At 46.3% G+C, this 17,255-nt stretch overlaps 1 protein-coding gene across 1 annotated transcript in view; it reads right to left on the bottom strand.

Moving 5' to 3' along the window:
• The window catches only part of LOC139273549 (zinc finger protein 850-like), a 700,279-nt gene that overhangs the window by 530,413 nt on the left and 152,611 nt on the right, over positions 1-17,255 (bottom strand). The gene's annotated exons all lie outside the window — the stretch shown is intronic.

Here is a 17,255-nt window from a genome sequence, read left to right as displayed (position 1 = left end):
TCGAGTTGGTGCTTTTCCAGTCACACTGATGTTTGAATGTTTGAAATCTTTGCCCACACACAGAACAGACAAACATTTGCCCTTCCACACTCAGAGCCCGATGATATTGGGGCTCTGATGAATGCAGTAATTGTGTCTGACCTGGGTGTGATGTGGACTGGGACTTTGCTCTGTAAATGCTGCTCCCCTTCTCTCACAGCCTGGAATACCAGTTGAAAAAAGCCCTCACTGAGTCCCTCATCGAAACTCTCAACAATTCGAGTGTGTGAGGGGCGGGGCTTGTGGCCCCCCAGTGGGCGGGGCTGAGCCAGGGTGGGAGGGGCTTGGGCCCCCAGTGGGCGGGGCTGAGCCAGGGTGGGAGGGGCTTGGGCCCCCAGTGGGTGGAGCTGAGCCCAGGTGGGAGGGGCTAGGGCCACCAGTGGGCGGGGCTGAGCCTGGGTGGAAGGGGCTTGGGCCCCAAGTGGGTGGGGCTTGGGCTCCCCAGTGGGCGGGGCTGAGCCCGGGTGGGAGGGGCTTGTGGTTCCCCCCCAGTGGGCGGGGCTGAGCCTGGGTGGGAGGGGCTTGGGCTCCCCAGTGGGTGGGGCTTCAGGGTCTCTGTTCCTCACTGGGTCCCAGTGCCTGGGAGATGCAGCGTCCTGGACAAGAGCTTTATCATCACCTTTACAATCAGAGAGTGGTTACAGCACGGAAGGAGGCCATTTGGTCCATCGAGCCCGTGCCGGCTCTGGTTAGCTGGTCCCACTCCCCCACCCTTTCCCGTAGCCCCACAAACTTCTCTCCTTCTTGTACTTACCCAACTCCCTTTTGGAAGCTTTGATTGAGTTTGCCTCTATCTCCCTTTCCGGCAGTGCATTCCAGAGACTGACCACTCGCTGCGTAAAAAGGGCTTTTCTGACGTCGCCCTTGGTTCTTCTGCCCATCACCTTAAATCTGTGTCATCTGCTTCTTGACACATCCGCCAATGGGAACAGGTTCTATCAACTCTGTCCAGACTCCTCATGATTTTAAAAACCAACAAATCTCCTCTCAATCTCTGCTCTAAGGAGAACAATCCCAGCTTCTCCAGTCTATCCAAGTAACTGAAGTCCCTCATCCCTGGAATCAATCTTGTAAATTTTTTCTGCAACCTCTCCAAGGCCTCCACATACTTTCAAAAATGCGGTGCCCAGAATTGGACACAATACTCCAGTTGCAGATAGTGCAGATGACACGAAGCTGGGTGGCAGTGCGAGCTGTGAGGAGGATGTTAAGAGGCTGCAGGGGGACTTGAACAGGTTAGGTGAATGGGCAAATGCATGGCAGATGCAGTATAATGTGGATAAATGTGAGGTTATCCACTTTGGTGGCAAAAACATGAAGGCAGATTATTATCTGAATGGTGACAGATTATGAAAAGGGAAGGTGCAAAGAGACCTGGGTTTCATGGTACATCAGTCATTGAAGATAGGCATGCAGGTACAGCAGGCAGTAAAGAAAGCAAATGGTATGCTGGCCTTCATAGCGAGGAGATTTGAGTATAAGAGCAGAGAAGTCTTATTGCAGTTGTACAAGGCCTTGGTGAGACCACACCTTGAGTATTGTGTGCAGTTTTGGTCTCCTAATCTGAGGAAGGACGTGCTTGCTATTGAGGGAGTACAGCGAAGTTTCACCAGACCGATCACGGGACGGCAGGACTGACATACAAGGAAAGACTGGATCGGCTAGGCTTATACTCACTGGAATTTAGAAGAATGAGAAGGGATATCTTAGAAATTTATAAAATTCTGACGGGACTGGACATGTTAGATGCAGGTAGAATGTTCCTGATGTTGGGGAAGTCCAGAACCAGAGGTTATGGTCTAAAGATAAGGGGTAAGCCATGTAGGACCGAGATGAGGAGAAATTTTTTCACCCAGAGAGTTGAGAACCTGTGGAATTCTCTACCACAGAAAGTTGTTCAGTCCAGTTCATTAGGTTATATTCAAAAGGGAGTTAGATGTGGCCTTTATGGCTAAAGGGATCAGCGGGTATGGAGAGAAGGCAGGGGTGGAGCACTGAGGTTGCATGATCAGCCATGATCACATTGAATGGTGGTGCAGGCTCGAAGGGCCGAATGGCCTGCTCCTGCACCTATTTTCTGTGTTTCTATGTTTGAGGCCGAACCTGTATTTTATAGAGGTCCATCATAATATCCATGTTTTGTAATCTATGCCTCTATGATGCCCAGGATCCTGTAAGCATTTTTAAACTGCTTTCTCAACCTGCCTTGCCCCCTTCAACGATTTGTGCACATAGACCCCTAGGTCTCTCTGTTCATGTACCCCCTTTAAAAATGTACCCTTTAGTTTATATTGCCGCTCCTCGTTCTTCCTACCAAAATGTATCACTTCAAACCTTTGTGTTAAATTTCATCTGCCACGTGTCTGTCCAATTCACCAACCTGTCTGTGTCCTCCTGAAGTCTATCACCATCCCCTCACCATTCACTGTACTGTGTCCACCCATTTCACCAACCTGTCTGTGTCCTCCTGTAGTCTATCACCATCCCCTCACCATTCACTGTACTGTGTCCACCCATTTCACCAACCTGTCTGTGTCCTCCTGAAGTCTATCACCATCCTCTTCACCATTCACTGTACTGTGTCCACCCATTTCACCAACATGTCTGTGTCCTCCAGAAGTCTATCACCATCCCCTCACCATTCATTATACTTCCAAGTTTTGATCCATCTACAGATTTGGAAATTGTGCCCTGTACACCCAGGTCTGTGTCATTAATATTGATCAGGAAAAGCAGTGGCCCCAGTACCGAGCCTTGGGGAACACCACCGTGTACCTTCCTACAGTCCGAAAAACAACCTTTCCCCACAATGCTCTGTTTCCTCTCACTTAACCAACTGAGTATCCATGCTGCCACTGTCCCTTTTATTCCATGGGCTTCGATTTTGCTGGTATTGGTAACACGCCTGGGATCATAGCAAGGGGATTTGAGTACAGGGGCAGGGAGGTGTTACTGCAGTTGTACAGGGCCTTGGTGAGGCCACACCTGGAGTACTGTGTACAGTTTTGGTCTCCTAACTTGAGGAAGGACATTCTTGTTATTGAGAGAGTGCAGCGAAGGTTCACCAGACTGATTCCCGGGATGGCGGGACTGACATATGAAGAAAGACTGGATCAACTGGACTTGTATTCACTGGAGTTCAGAAGAATGAGAGGGGATCTCATAGAAACGTTTAAAATTCTGACTGGTTTAGAGAGGTTAGATGCAGGAAGAACGTTCCCAATGTTGGGGAAGTCCAGAACCAGGGGTCACGGTCTAAGGATAAGGGGAAAGCCATTTAGGACCGAGATGAGGAGAAACTTCTTCACCCAGAGAGTGATGAACCTGTGGAAATCTCTACCACAGAAAGTTGTTGAGGTCAATTCACTAAATATATTCAAAAAGGAGTTAGATGTAGTCCTTACTACTAGGGTGATCAAGGGGTATGGCGAGAAAGCAGGAATGGGGTACTGAAGTTGCATGTTCAGCCATGAACTCATTGAATGGCGGTGCAGGCTCGAAGGGCCGAATGGCCTACTCCTGCACCTATTTTCTATGTTTCTATGACTAAACACAAAACCCAGTCTGTTGATCACTTTCAGCTACTGGACTTAGCTTGTGCCCCAGAGCATCTCTTCCACCTTCAATGTGTGAATAGAGCATCATGCCTGCAAAGCTGGTTTACGTTTATATCCACGCAGCAAATATATTTAAGAAAAGTCTGTTGGCCGATGAGAAACTGTTCAGGTGCCAGCGTGCTGCTGGTTTGCCTGGCATTTTGCCTGTAATGGGAAATAACTGAACATTTCTCCCAGTGTAACTTTTGCTGTAATGAAATGTGTTTTTAATAAGCCTCACGTCCTTGCTCATGTCTGCTGCAGTTGTGTAGAAAGGGAATGTGTGAAGTGATGGTGTTTGTATGGAGATGTGAAACAAGGAAACGGTATCTGTGTGTGACAGTGACGCAGCCTTGTGGTCACAGGGAGAACCAGGCACCGATATCCTTGTGGTTATGGTTTGAGCAGGTCAGTTCACCAATGCTCGAGCTAAGGGGTGCCAGGGATCGGCAGCAGCAGCAGTAAATACAATCTAAATGTAAATTCTGATGTAGTTTATCTTCATTTATTCCTATTTTAATAGCTTTTGCTGAATGTGGCCCATGCCAAGTGTCAGGATATAGAAAATGAGTTTGACATCCCTGAGGTAGATAATGTCAACCGGATTCCCCCATCCACCAACCTAACAACTTCTTTACAAACTCAAGCTAGTTTGTAAGACATGACCTTTTTTACTGGAATCCGTGTTCAGTATCTCCAATGGCTTCTTCCCTTACCCCATGATCGAAAACAGCATCTCTCGGGATCCCTTCACGTATCTTCCCGGTGATCGAGGTCACATTGATGGGCCTTCAGTTCCCGAGCTCTGATTTGTGCCTAATTTGCAAAATGGAAACTACGTGTGCTGCCTTCCATCTCAGGGAACAACCCATGACTCTACTGAGCTGTTGGAGATATGGGCTGACAGAGCACCCGTCCCATCTCTTTAAAACACCCTTGGGTGGATAACATCCGCACCTTACACCCGTCAAGATTAACCCGCACGGTGACTTTGCTGTCAGTGAAGAGAGATGAAAAAGACCAAAGTGCTGTTTGCCCCTCTCAGTGTGGCCCTGAAGGACTGTGTCCAGGCTGAAGTTCTCTCCCCATACAATCCTCCCCCAGATTGTCCTCTCTGAGCTCCAGCCAGGTGATGCTAAATACTCGGGCGGGAAAGTCAAAAATCTACAGAAATGTGTTGAAAGCAACTCTAATTTATTTATATATATCCTAAATATCAAATTCCAATCCAGTTACAGGAGTTATTAATTTCAGCGGAAACAAACCCCAACTTTCAGAATAAACACGATTCAGCCGGGATGTGATTAACAGCAGCAATAACAGCAGAATCCCACCCCTGCAGTCACTTGTGAGCTCGCTTGTGTGTCAGCAGATGGGATAATCGAGTGAATCCCTCCCCACACTCTGAGCAGGTGAACGGCCTCTCCACAGTGTGAACTCGCTGGTGTGAGAGTAGGCTGGATGTCTCAGTGAATTCCTTCCCACAATCGGAGCAGGTGCACAGCCTCTCCCCAGTGTGAACTCGCTGGTGTTTCAGCAGGTTGGATGACTGAGTGAATCCCTTCCCACACTCAGAGCAGGTGAACGGCCTCTCCCCAGTGTGACCTCGCTGGTGTATCAGCAGGTTGGATGACTCAGTGAATCCCTTCCCACACTCAGGGCAGGTGAACGGCCTCGCCCCAGTGTGAACTCGCTGGTGTGTCAGCAGGTGGGATGATGTAGTGAATCCCTTCCCACACTCAGAGCAGGTGAACGGCCTCGCCCCAGTGTGAACTCGCTGGTGTGTCAGCAGGTGGGATGATGTAGTGAATCCCTTCCCACACTCAGAGCAGGTGAATGGCCTCTCCCCAGTGTGAACTCGCTGGTGTGTCAGCAGGTGGGATGATGCAGTGAATCTCTTCCCACACTCAGAGCAGGTGAACGGCCTCTCTCCAGTGTGAACTCGCTGGTGTGTCAGCAGGTGGGATGATGCAGTGAATCCCTTCCCACACTCAGAGCAGGTGAACGGCCTCTCCCCAGTGTGAACTCGCTGGTGTTCCAGCAGGCTGGATGACCGAGTGAATCCCTTCCCGCAGTCGGAACAGGTGAACGGCCTCTCTCCAGTGTGAACTCGCTGGTGTATCAGCAGGTTGGATGACTGAGTGAATCTCTTCCCACATTCAGAGCAGGTGAACGGCCTCTCCCCAGTGTGAACTCGCTGGTGTCTCAGCAGGTCGGATGATGTAGTGAATCCCTTCTCGCAGTCGGAGCAGGTGAACGGCCTCTCCCCAGTGTGAACTCGCTGGTGTATCAGCAGGTTGGATGACTGAGTGAATCTCTTCCCACATTCAGAGCAGGTGAATGGCCTCTCCCCAGTGTGAACTCGCTGGTGTCTCAGCAGGTTGGATGATGTATTGAATCCCTTCTCGCAGTCGGAGCAGCTGAACGGCCTCTCCCCAGTGTGAACGCGCTGGTGTTCCAGCAGGCTGGATGACCGAGTGAATCCCTTCCCGCAGTCGGAGCAGGTGAACGGCCTCTCCCCAGTGTGAACTCGCTGGTGTCTCAGCAGGTCGGATGATGTAGTGAATCCGTTCCTGCAGTCGGAGCAGCTGAACGGCCTCTCCCCAGTGTGACCCCGCCGATGTGTTTCCAGCTGGGACGGGCATTTGAAACGTTTCCCACAATCCGCACATTTACACAGTTTCTCCCCAGTGTGACTGCACTTGTGTCTCTCCAGGTTGGATGATCGACTGAAGCCTTGTTCACACACAGAGCATGTGCATCCTTTCTCCCCGCTGTGAACAGTGCTTTTTGCTTCCATGGTCAAAGGCCGATGATATTCAGGTCCCGACGATTCGAGTGGCCGTCAGATCTTAATGTGATGTTTGGTTTGAGCCTCCGGTCGACAAATCCTCCCCGTTTAATACCCTGTAAAATGAATTTCAAACAGGAAAAAGGTTGGGTGAGAGAAAACCCACAAAAACACTAAGGTAGGTTGTGAAATTGAGCTGAATGAACCTGGCTATTTGTGCGGCCATCAGCAGAAAAAAAGTGACCATGACAGCTGTCGGATTGTCATAAAAACCCAACTGGTCACTGATGTACTTCAGGGACGGGAACCCACCACCTGGTCTGGGCCTACACAAGACTCTGGCCTCGATGGGTAGAGGGAGAGGTGGGTGAGGTGAAGGGGAGGGACTTTATACATCTGCAACTCGACCAGAACTTTGACAGAACCTCCCAAACCCACAATCTCTCCCACTTAGATAGACCAAGGCACCAGGTGCTTGGGAAATCCATCACCTCCAAGTTCCCCTCCAAGTCTCCCACCATCCTGACTTGGGCATATATCACCGTTCCTACATTGTCACTGGGTGAAAATCCTGGAACTCCTCACCTAACAGCATTGTGGGAGGACCGTCACCACACGGACTGCAGCGGTTCGAGAAGAAGGCGCACCATCACCTTGTCAAGGGGCAAATGGAAATTGGAAATATATTCTGGCCTTACTAGCGACACCCACATCCCAAGAATAGATTAAAACAAATCTGTACATTGAAAGCCTCTACAGATGTACTTGTTCCTAAACCAATACTCTTCCACATTGTGCGGAACCTAGTGTCTGTTTCGCAACCTAATCTCCCCTAGAATCCAACGCCGTTGACAGTCTCTCATCGGAAATTGTTGTGTACCCGACTGGGCTCAGAGGTACTGGGGATTAAACCCAGCAGCTTCTAACCCCCCTCCCCCGCCCTCACCCCTCCCTCTCCACTCCAGCTCAAACTGATGCAACAAACAGACCCACACAGGAGGCCAGGGAGCGACTTCTGCATCCAGCGCCCACTCTGATACAGAGCGGCTCTGGATTGGTCGCTCTGTGTTTCCAGTATCGATGCACTTAAGATCAGCAAATGAGGGAGAAGGGAAGAGGCTTATTCTAATAGAGTTAGAACCATAGAATCAGATAATGGTTACAGCATGGAAGTAGACCATTTGGCCCATCGAGCTCGTGCCAGCTCTCTGCAAGAGCACCTCAGCCAGTTCCACTCCCCCGCTCTTACCCCACAGCCCTGCAACTGTTTTTCTTTCAGGCACTTATCCAACTCCCTTTTGAAAGCCGTGATTGAGTCTGCCTCCACCACCCTTTCAGGCCGTGCATTCCAGATATTAACCACTCGCTATGCAAAAAGGTTTTTTCTTGTGTCGCCTTTGGTTCTTTTGCCCATCACCTTAAATCTGTGTCCTCTGGTCCTCAACCATTCAATAAGATCATGGCTGATCCGATCATGGACTCAGTTCCACTTCCCTGCCCACTCCACATAAACCTTTACTCCCATATCGCTCAAAAATCTGTCTATCTCCACCTTAAATATATTCAATGACCCAGCCTCCACAGCTCTCCGGGGCAGAGAATTCCACAGATTTACAACACTCAAGAGAAGAAATTCCCCCTCATCTAAGTTTTAAATGGGCAACCCCTTATTCTGAAACTATGCCCCCTGGTTCAAGATTCCCCTATGAGTGGAAACATCCTCTCTGCATCTACCTTGTCAAGCCCCCTCAGTATCTTTTATGTTTCAATAAGATCACTTCTCATTCTTCTGAACTCCAATGTGTATAGGCCCAAACTACTCAACCTTTCTTCATAGGTCAACCACCTCAACTCAGGAATCAACCTAGTGAACCTTCTCTGAACTGCCTCCAATGAAAGTATATCCTTCCTTAAACACTGAGACCAAAACTGAATGCAGTACTCCAGGTGTGGCCTCATCAATACCCTGTACAGTTGTAGCAGGACTTCTCTGCTTTTATACTCTAACCCCCTTGCAACCCCAGCTTCTTCAGTCTGTCCAGGTAACTGAAGTCCCTCATCCCTGGAATCATTCTCGTAAATCTTTTCTGCATCCTCTCTAAGGCCTTCACATTATTCCTAAAGTGTGTTGCCCACAATTGGGCACAATACTCCAGTTGAGGCCGAACCAGTGCTTTGTACAAGTTCATCATAATATCCACACTTTCGTACTCTATACTTCTATTTATAAACAGAGATACTGTCTAATGTAATATAAACAGGGACAGGGTCTGGTGTAATATAAACAGGGACAGGGTCTAATGTAATATAAACAGAGGCAGGATCCAGTGTAATATAAACAGGGACAGGGTCTAGTGTAATATAAACAGGGACAGAGTCTAGTGGAATATAAACAAAACAGGGTCTAGTGTAATATAAACAGAGACAGGGTCAAATGTAATATAAACCGAGACAAGGTCTTGTGTAATTATAAACAGTGACAGGGTCTAGTGTAATATTTAAAATTATTCCCGGTGACATGAGCTAGTGAGTACAGAAATAGGAAGATAGAGCAGATGACTGCGTGACTGGAGAGATGGTGCAGGAGGGAGGGCTTTAGATTCCTGACGCATTGGGACCGCTTCTAGGGGAGGTGGGACATGTCCAAACCGGACGAGTTGCATCTCAACAGAGCCAGGACTAACATCCTCGTGGGGGCATTTGCTAGTGCTGTTGGGGAGGGATGAAACCAGCTTGGTAGGGGGATGGGCACCTGAAAATAGATTCATTAGGGAGGGAAGTAAAGCTGGAATTAGAAAGCAAAAATGTAGAAAGTGAGTTTGAAGGACAGAGGAAAAAAGCAAGAAAAAAGGGTAAAAAAACAAATTTAAAAGCTCTCTGTCTAAATGCACATAACATTCATAACAAAATAGATGAGTTGACGGCACAAATAGATACAAATGGGTATGATCTGATAGCCGTTACAGAGATGTGGTTGCAAGGTGACCAGGATTGGGAACTGAATATTCAGGGGTATTTGACAATTCGGAAGAACAGACAGAAAGGAAAAGGAGGTGGGGTAGCTCTGTTAATAAAGGATGGGATCAGTGCGTTAGTGAGAAATGATATTTGCTCAGAGGATCAAGATATTGAATCAGTTTGGGTGGAGATAAGGAATAATAAAGGGAAAAAGTCACTGGTGGGTGTAGTCTATAGGCCCCCTAACAGTAGCTACACTGTTGGACGGAGTATAAATCAAGAAATAATGGAGGCTTGCAATAAAGGAACGGCAATAATTATGGGTGATTTTAAACTTCATGTTGATTGGACAAGGCAAATTGGTCAGGGTAGTCTTGAGGAGGTGTTCATAGAGTGTATCCGGGATAGTTTCCTTGAACAGTACATTGCTGAACCTACTTTCCTGCACCAAGATGGCCGCCGTTAGCCTGGGTTTGCGAGCGGGAGAAAGCCCCGAAGATGCAACCGCCGATATTGCGGTTATTATTCCGGGATGGCGGCGGGCACCGGTTGTTTATGAAGCCTCGTCAGCTCCCCGCTGATCCATTGCTCCCCTCCAACCCGCTGAAAATGACAATTCTGAGCAGCCAATGCGAAACGTGTCTCTTCCGCCATTACACGAATAGCGCATGCTCCAAACCCAGCCTCGATCCGCGCCTGCGCACTGACTTCCTGTGTCTCGGTGCGGCACATTCTCCCCGCGGGGCATGCTGGCCAAAAGCGCCGCCATTACCAGTCTGAATTTTTGACTGGAGCAGGATTTACTGTGATTGCATTGGACACTGAACCATGTTCATTCTGGCAGTTATTGCTTGTTTTTGATGATCTTAATAACCCCTATATATGAGCTAGGGATTAATATTGTGTATAAATATGAAATAAATCAGCGTTGTTTCAAACAGTGTGTCGAATATTTGAAGCAAAAGAGAGAAAGAAGAAAAGTAAAAGTGGAGGGCAGAGAAACCCAAGGCAAAAATCAAAAAAGGCCACATTGCAGCACAATTCTAAAGGGGCAAAGTGTGTTAAAAAGACAAGCCTGAAGGCTCTGCGCCTCAATGCAAGGAGTATTCGTAATAAAGTGGACTAATTAACTGCGAAGGCAGCAATTAACGAATATGATATAATTGGCATCACGGAGTCATGGCTCCAGGGTGACCAAAGCTGGGAACTCAACATCCAGGGATATTCAGCATTCAGGAAGGATAGACAGAAAGGAAATGGAGGTGGGGTAGCGTTGCTGGTTGAAGAGGAAATTAACGCAATAGTAAGGAAGGACATTAGTTTGGATGATGTCGAATCTGTATGGGTGAAGCTGCGGAATACCAAAGGGCAGAACATGCTAGTGGGAGTTGTGAACAGACCACCAAACAGTAGGAGTGAGGTCGGGGACAGCATCAAACAAGAAATTAGGGATGCATGCAATAAAGGTACAGCAGTTATCATGGGCGACTTTAATCTACATATAGATTGGACTAACCAAACTGGTAGCAATACGGTGGAGGAGGATTTCCTGGAGTGTATTACAGATGGTTTTCTCGACCAATATATTGAGGAACCAACTAAAGGGCTGGACTTCCTCGACTGGGTGATGTGTAATGAGAAAGGATTAATTAGCAATCCTGTTGTGCGAGGGCCCTTGGGGAAGGGTGACCATAATATGGTAGAATTCCTTATCAAGATGGAGAGTGACACAGTTAATTCAGAGACGAGGGTCCTGAACTTAAGAAAAGGTAACTTCGATGGTATGAGACGTAAATTGGCTAGAATAGACTGGCTAATGATACTTAAAGGGTTGACGGTGGATAGGCAATGGCAAACATTTAAAGATCATATGGATGAACTTCAACAATTGTACATCCCTGTCTGGTGTAAAAATAAAACGGAGAAGGTGGCTCAACCGTGGCTAACAAGGGAAATTAAGGATAGTGTTAAATCCAAGAAAGAGGCATATAAATTGGCCAGAAAAAGAAACAAACCTGAGGACTGGGAGAACTTTAGAATCCAGCAGAGGAGGACAAAGTGTTAAATTAGGAGGGGGAAAATAGAGTAGAAGTGGAAACTTGCTGGGAACATAAACACTGACTGCAAAAGCTTCTATAGATATGTGAGGAGAAAGATTAGTGAAGACAAACGTAGGTTCCCTAGCAGTCAGCTTCAGGTGAATTTATAATGGGGAACAAAGAAATGGCAGACCAATTGAACAAATACTTTGGTTCTGTCTTCACGAAGGAAAACACAAATAACCTTCCGGAAATACCAGCTGACAGAGGATCTAGTGAGAAGGAAGAACTGAAGGAAATCTTTATTAGGTGGGCAATTATGTTAGGGAAATTGATAGGTTTGAAGGCCGATAAATCCCTGGGGCCTGATAGTCTGCATACCAGAGTAATTAAGGAAGTGCACTAGAAATAGTGGATGCATTGGTGATCATTTTCCAACAGTCTATCGACACTGGATCAGTTCCTATGGACTGGAGGGTAGCTAATGTAACACCACGTTAAAAAAAAAAGAATGGAGAGAGAAACAGGGAATTATAGACCGGTTAGCCTGACATCAGTAGTGGGGAAAATGTTGTAATCAATTATTAAAGAAATAATAGCAGCGCATTTGGAAAGCAGGGACAGGATTGGTCCAAGTCAGCATGGATTTATGAAAGGGAAATCATGCTTGAGAAATCTTCTAGAATTTTTTGAGGATGTAACTCGTAGAGTGGACAAGGGAGAACCAGTGGATGTGGTGTATTTGGACTTTCAAAAGGCTTTTGACAAGGTCCCACACAAGACATTTGTGTGCAAAATTAAATCACATGGTATTGGGGGTAATGTACTGACGTGGATAGAGAACTAGTTGGCAGACAGGAAGCAGAGAGTCGGGATTAATGGGTCATTTCCAGAATGGCAGGCAGTGACTAGTGGGGTGCTGCAAGGCTCATTGCTGGGATCCCAGGGGACATAATCTAAGGATAAGGGGTAAGCCATTTAGGACTGAGCTGAGGAGAAACTTCTTCATTCAGAGAGTTGTTAACCTGTGGAATTATTTGCCGCAGAGAGTTGTTGATGCTAGTTCATTGGATATAGTCAAGAAGGAGTTAGATATGGCCCTTGCGGCTAAAGGGATCAAGGGGTATGGAGAGAAAGCAGGAAAGGGGTACTGAGGTGAAGGATCACCCATGATCTTATTGAATGGTGGTGCAGGCTCAAAGGACCGAATGGACTACTCCTGCATCTATTTTCTATGTTTCCATATTTCTCCGTGATCAGAGGAGAGTAGTTGATTTTCTGTTACCGACTGTTCAATTTTAGTGCTTTTTCTTACTCTAACTTATATCACTTCTCACCTAGTTCGCCTTCTATCATATCAAACCTCAAACTTGTTCCGTTTGAGTACATGACTTGTGGTTGTAGTGGACTTAACTGCAGTGCCTCACTGTAAACTCAGCGGAAATCCTTTGAACCAACCCTTTATTGGACTGTCTTGCATAATATTTGAAATCCGTTACTTTCTGTATCAGTTAACCTATTTTTGGAACCAATTTCATTTTAAAAACTCGTCCACACATTTTGCACGTGATAGCCTGTGAAATATTTTAATATTTGTAATTGTCATTGTCACAAACTCCGTTCCTGAGCCACCGACTCCATCTTCTGTCTGATGCTCAACCAGACTATTCGCAACCTTGGTGTCATACTTGACCCCGAAATTAGTTTTTGACCACATATCCTATGCGCAGCATAACTAAGATTGCTTAATCCACCTCTGAAACATCGCCCGTCTACACTCTTGCCTCAGGTCATCCACGCCTTTGTCACCTCTGGACATGACGATTCTAACGCACTCCTCCCACATTCTACCCGACATAAACTAGAGTTGATCCAAAACTCGGCTGCCCATGCCCTAACTCGCAACAAGTCAAGCTCACCCATCACCCCTGTGCTCGCTGACCTGCATTGCCTTCTGGTTAAGCAGTCAGTGGGTGTGGTCTAGTCATGGGTGGAGATTTCTCTGTATCTGACCCGTGTTGTACATGTCCTGGGAGTACTTGAGGCAGAGTAGAGGAAGATATACTCTGTGTCTAACCTGTACTGTACCTGCCTGGGGAGTGTTTGATGGGACTGTGTAGACGGAGCTTTACTCTGTATCTAACCCATGCTGTACGTGCCCTGGGAGTATTTGGGATATTGTAGACTGTGATTTACTCTATCAACCCTGGTGTTGTTTGGGATAGGATGGAGTGAGATTTACTCTGTATCTAAGCCGTGCAGTAGCAGTAGCCATGAAATCAGTAGTAGAGAAAATGCTGGAATCTATTATTAAACACGTGGTAACAGGGCACTTCGGAAGTAATAAAAGGATTGGGCAGAATCAACACGGATTTATGAAGGGGAAATTGTACTTGACAAATCCGATAGTGTTTTTTTGAGGTTGTTGTTGGTGTTTCGGGCAGCGGGTAAAGCCCCTTCGGAATTTTGCATTCCTTACTGCCACTTTTGATCGGCTCACGCTTTTCCCACAGACAAGAGACAAACATTTCTCTTTCCACATTCAAAGGCCGATGATATTCATGTTGCGGTGGATTGAGTGACTGTCAGATCTTGGTGATGTTTGGTGTGAGTTTCCCATCTACAAATCTTCCCTTTCTAATCCCCTGTAAAAGGAGTTTACAAAAATCATCACTGAGGACAGGATAGAAATTCAGAACAGTCAATTCTAGTTTCTATGGTACACACATTCCTCTCTGGTGTCCCCACAGCTGTAAATCCCTATCACACACATTATGCCTACTCCCCATGCTAAAATCCAAACCCATTACATCATCTCCAACATTTTTTCCTTCTTGATGGGGGAGATAGGGAGAATAAAGGGAAATCCAAACCCGATAGTCCGTACATCCGGGTCCCGAGACCAGTTTCCACCAGTTTGACGGAGCGCGCTCGAAGGACACGTGTCATGGGACAACGGCCTGATTGACGGGAGCTTCCGACCAATGGGGAGCGAGTGGAGCGGCCTGGAGCAGCGAGCCAGCGGGTCCTCCAACCAACAATCGGGCAGCCCGAGGGGCGGGACTTGAGCCGCAGCGCACGACTTTGTGCAGTCCCTTGTTCAGCGCCTGGGGCCAGGGAAGGCTGGGGGCCTTTATTGCCCTTAGTGGACACAAGGCTCTGGGGCTCACAACCCACTGGCTCACATTTTAATATAGACATTTTAAATTCATCAATAAAAGGGACAGGGTCTCTAATTAAGAACATAACATAAGAAATAGGAGCAGGAGTCGGCCACCTGGCCCCTCGAGCTTGCTCCGCCATTCAATAAGATCATGGCTGATCTGATCATGGACTCAGCTCCACTTTCCTGCCCACTCCCCATAATCTTTTACTCCCTTATCACTCAAAAATCTGTCTATCTCCACCTTAAATATATTCAATGACCTCGTCTCCACAGCTCTCTGGGATGGAGAATTCCACAGATTTACAACCCTCAGAAGAAATTCCTTCTAATCTCAGTTTTAAATGGGTGGCCCCTTATTCGAAGACTATGTCCCCCAATTTTAGTTTCCCCTATGAATGGAAATATCCTCTCTGCATCCACCTTGTCGAGCCCCCTTCATATCATATGTTTCGATAAGATCACCTCTCATTCTTCTAAACTCCAATGGGTATAGGCCCAACCTACTCAACCTACCTTCATAAGTCAACCCTCTCATCTCCAGAATCAACCTAGTGAGCCTTCACTGAACAGCCTCCAATGTAAGTATAATCCTTAAATACGAAGCCCAAAACTGTACGCAGTACTCCAGGTGTGGCCTCACCAATACCCTGTACAGTTGTAGCAGGACTTCTCTGCTTTTATACTCTATCCCCCTTGCAATAAAGACCAACATTCCATTTGCCTGCCTGATCACTTGCTGTACCTGCATACTAACTTTGCGTTTCATGCACAAGGACCCCAGGTCCCTCTGTACTGCAGCACTCTATAATTTAAATGGAGAAAAATTGCAATGACCTTTTCTATTTTTTCTGCCAAAGTGGACAACCTCACATTGTATCACATTGTATTCCACCTGCCAAATGTTTGCCCACTCACTCAGCCTGTCTATATCTCTTTGCAGATTTCATGTGTCTCCTCTCCTCACAATTTGCTCTCCCATCCTTTTTGTATCATCAGCAAATTGGCTACATTACATTCGGTCCCTTCATCCAAGTCATTAATATAGATTGTAAATAGTTGAGGCCCCAGCACCGATCCCTGCAGCACCCCACGAGTTACCATTTGCCAACCGGAAAATAATCCATTTATTTCGACTCTCTGTTTTCTGTTCGTTAGCCAATCCTCAATCCATGATAACCCCGGGAACTTCTATCTTGTGCAGTAACCTTTTACATGGCACGTTATCAAATGCCTTCTGGAAATCCAAATACACTGGTTCCCCCTTATCCACCCTGCTCGTTACATCCTCAAAGAACACCAGCAAATTTGTCAAACATGATTTCCCCTTCATAAACCCATGCTGACTCTGCTTGATTGAATTATGCTTTTCCAAATGTCCTGCTACTGCTTGCTTAATAATGGACTCCCAACATTTTCCGAACGACAGATGTTAGGCTAAATGGTCTATATTTCCTGCTTTTTGTCTGCCTCCTTTTTTAAATAGGGCGTTACATTTGTGGTTTTCCAATCCGTTGGGACCTCCCCAGAATCCAGGGAATTTTGGTAGATTACAACCAATGCCGCTACTATCTCTGCAGCCACTTCTTTTAGGACCCTACAATGCAAGCCATCAGGTCCAAGAGACTTGTCCGCCTTTAGTCCCATTATTTTACCGAGTACTACTACTTTAGTGATAGTTCCTCCCTCCCAGTGCGAAAGTGGTGAAGGGAGTGAATGATGAAGGTGGTGGGTGGGGTGCCAATCAAGCGGCTGCTTTATCCTGAATGGTGTCGAGCATCTTGAGTGGTGCTGCAGCTGCACTCATCCAGGTACGTGGAGAGTATTCCATCACATTCCTGACTTGTACCTTGTAGATGGTGGAAATGATTTGGGGCATCAGGTGATTGAAAGTGATTTGACCAATTGAGGGTAAGGAAAGAAGCATACATTAAGTAGATAAACAACAGGGTAGGGCATGATAAGGGAGAATACAAAGGAGATCAGGAGAGAAGTAAAAAAAAAAATTAGGAAGGCAAAGAGGAAATATGAAGTGAAATTATCAAGGAACATAAAACAAAATTAAATATTTTACAGGAAGGTAATAGAAAAGGAAGGTTGGGTGAGAATAGGGCCACTAAAGGATAGACAGGCAAGGCCACAAGTAACGATAGCGAGATGGCAGAAATATTAAATCATTATTTTGCTTCGGTATTTAGATAGAACAAGTGGACATGACATGAGTAATGAGAAATGCATTTAAAATAAAGAAAGGGGATACATTAAATAAACTAATCAAACTCAGGATAAAACCCCTGGCATCCACGTATTTTAAAAGAATCTAAGGAAGAGATATCAGAGACATTACTGCACATATTTAATAATTCTTCAGAAAAAGGTGTATTGCCAGAGGACTGGCAAACAGCTAACGGAGTATCTATATTTAAGGAGGAGAATAGAACATGTCTAGATAATTACAGACTAGTCAGCTTAACATCGGTGGTTGGAAAAAATAATGGAATCCCTACTAAAGGAGAAAATAGAACGTCTAGAAATAAAAAGTATAATAATGAATAGTCAGCATGGATTTCAAAAAAGGGAAAACTCTGCTTGACTAAACTTATTGAATGTTTTAAAGTAGTAACAGAGAGAGTAGACAATGGTAATGGAGTAGGTTTAATTTATCTAGA

The sequence above is a fragment of the Pristiophorus japonicus genome, chromosome 9 (assembly GCF_044704955.1).
Source record: "Pristiophorus japonicus isolate sPriJap1 chromosome 9, sPriJap1.hap1, whole genome shotgun sequence".
Taxonomy (NCBI): domain Eukaryota; kingdom Metazoa; phylum Chordata; class Chondrichthyes; family Pristiophoridae; genus Pristiophorus; species Pristiophorus japonicus.
This window is presented reverse-complemented; position numbering and strand designations above follow the sequence as displayed.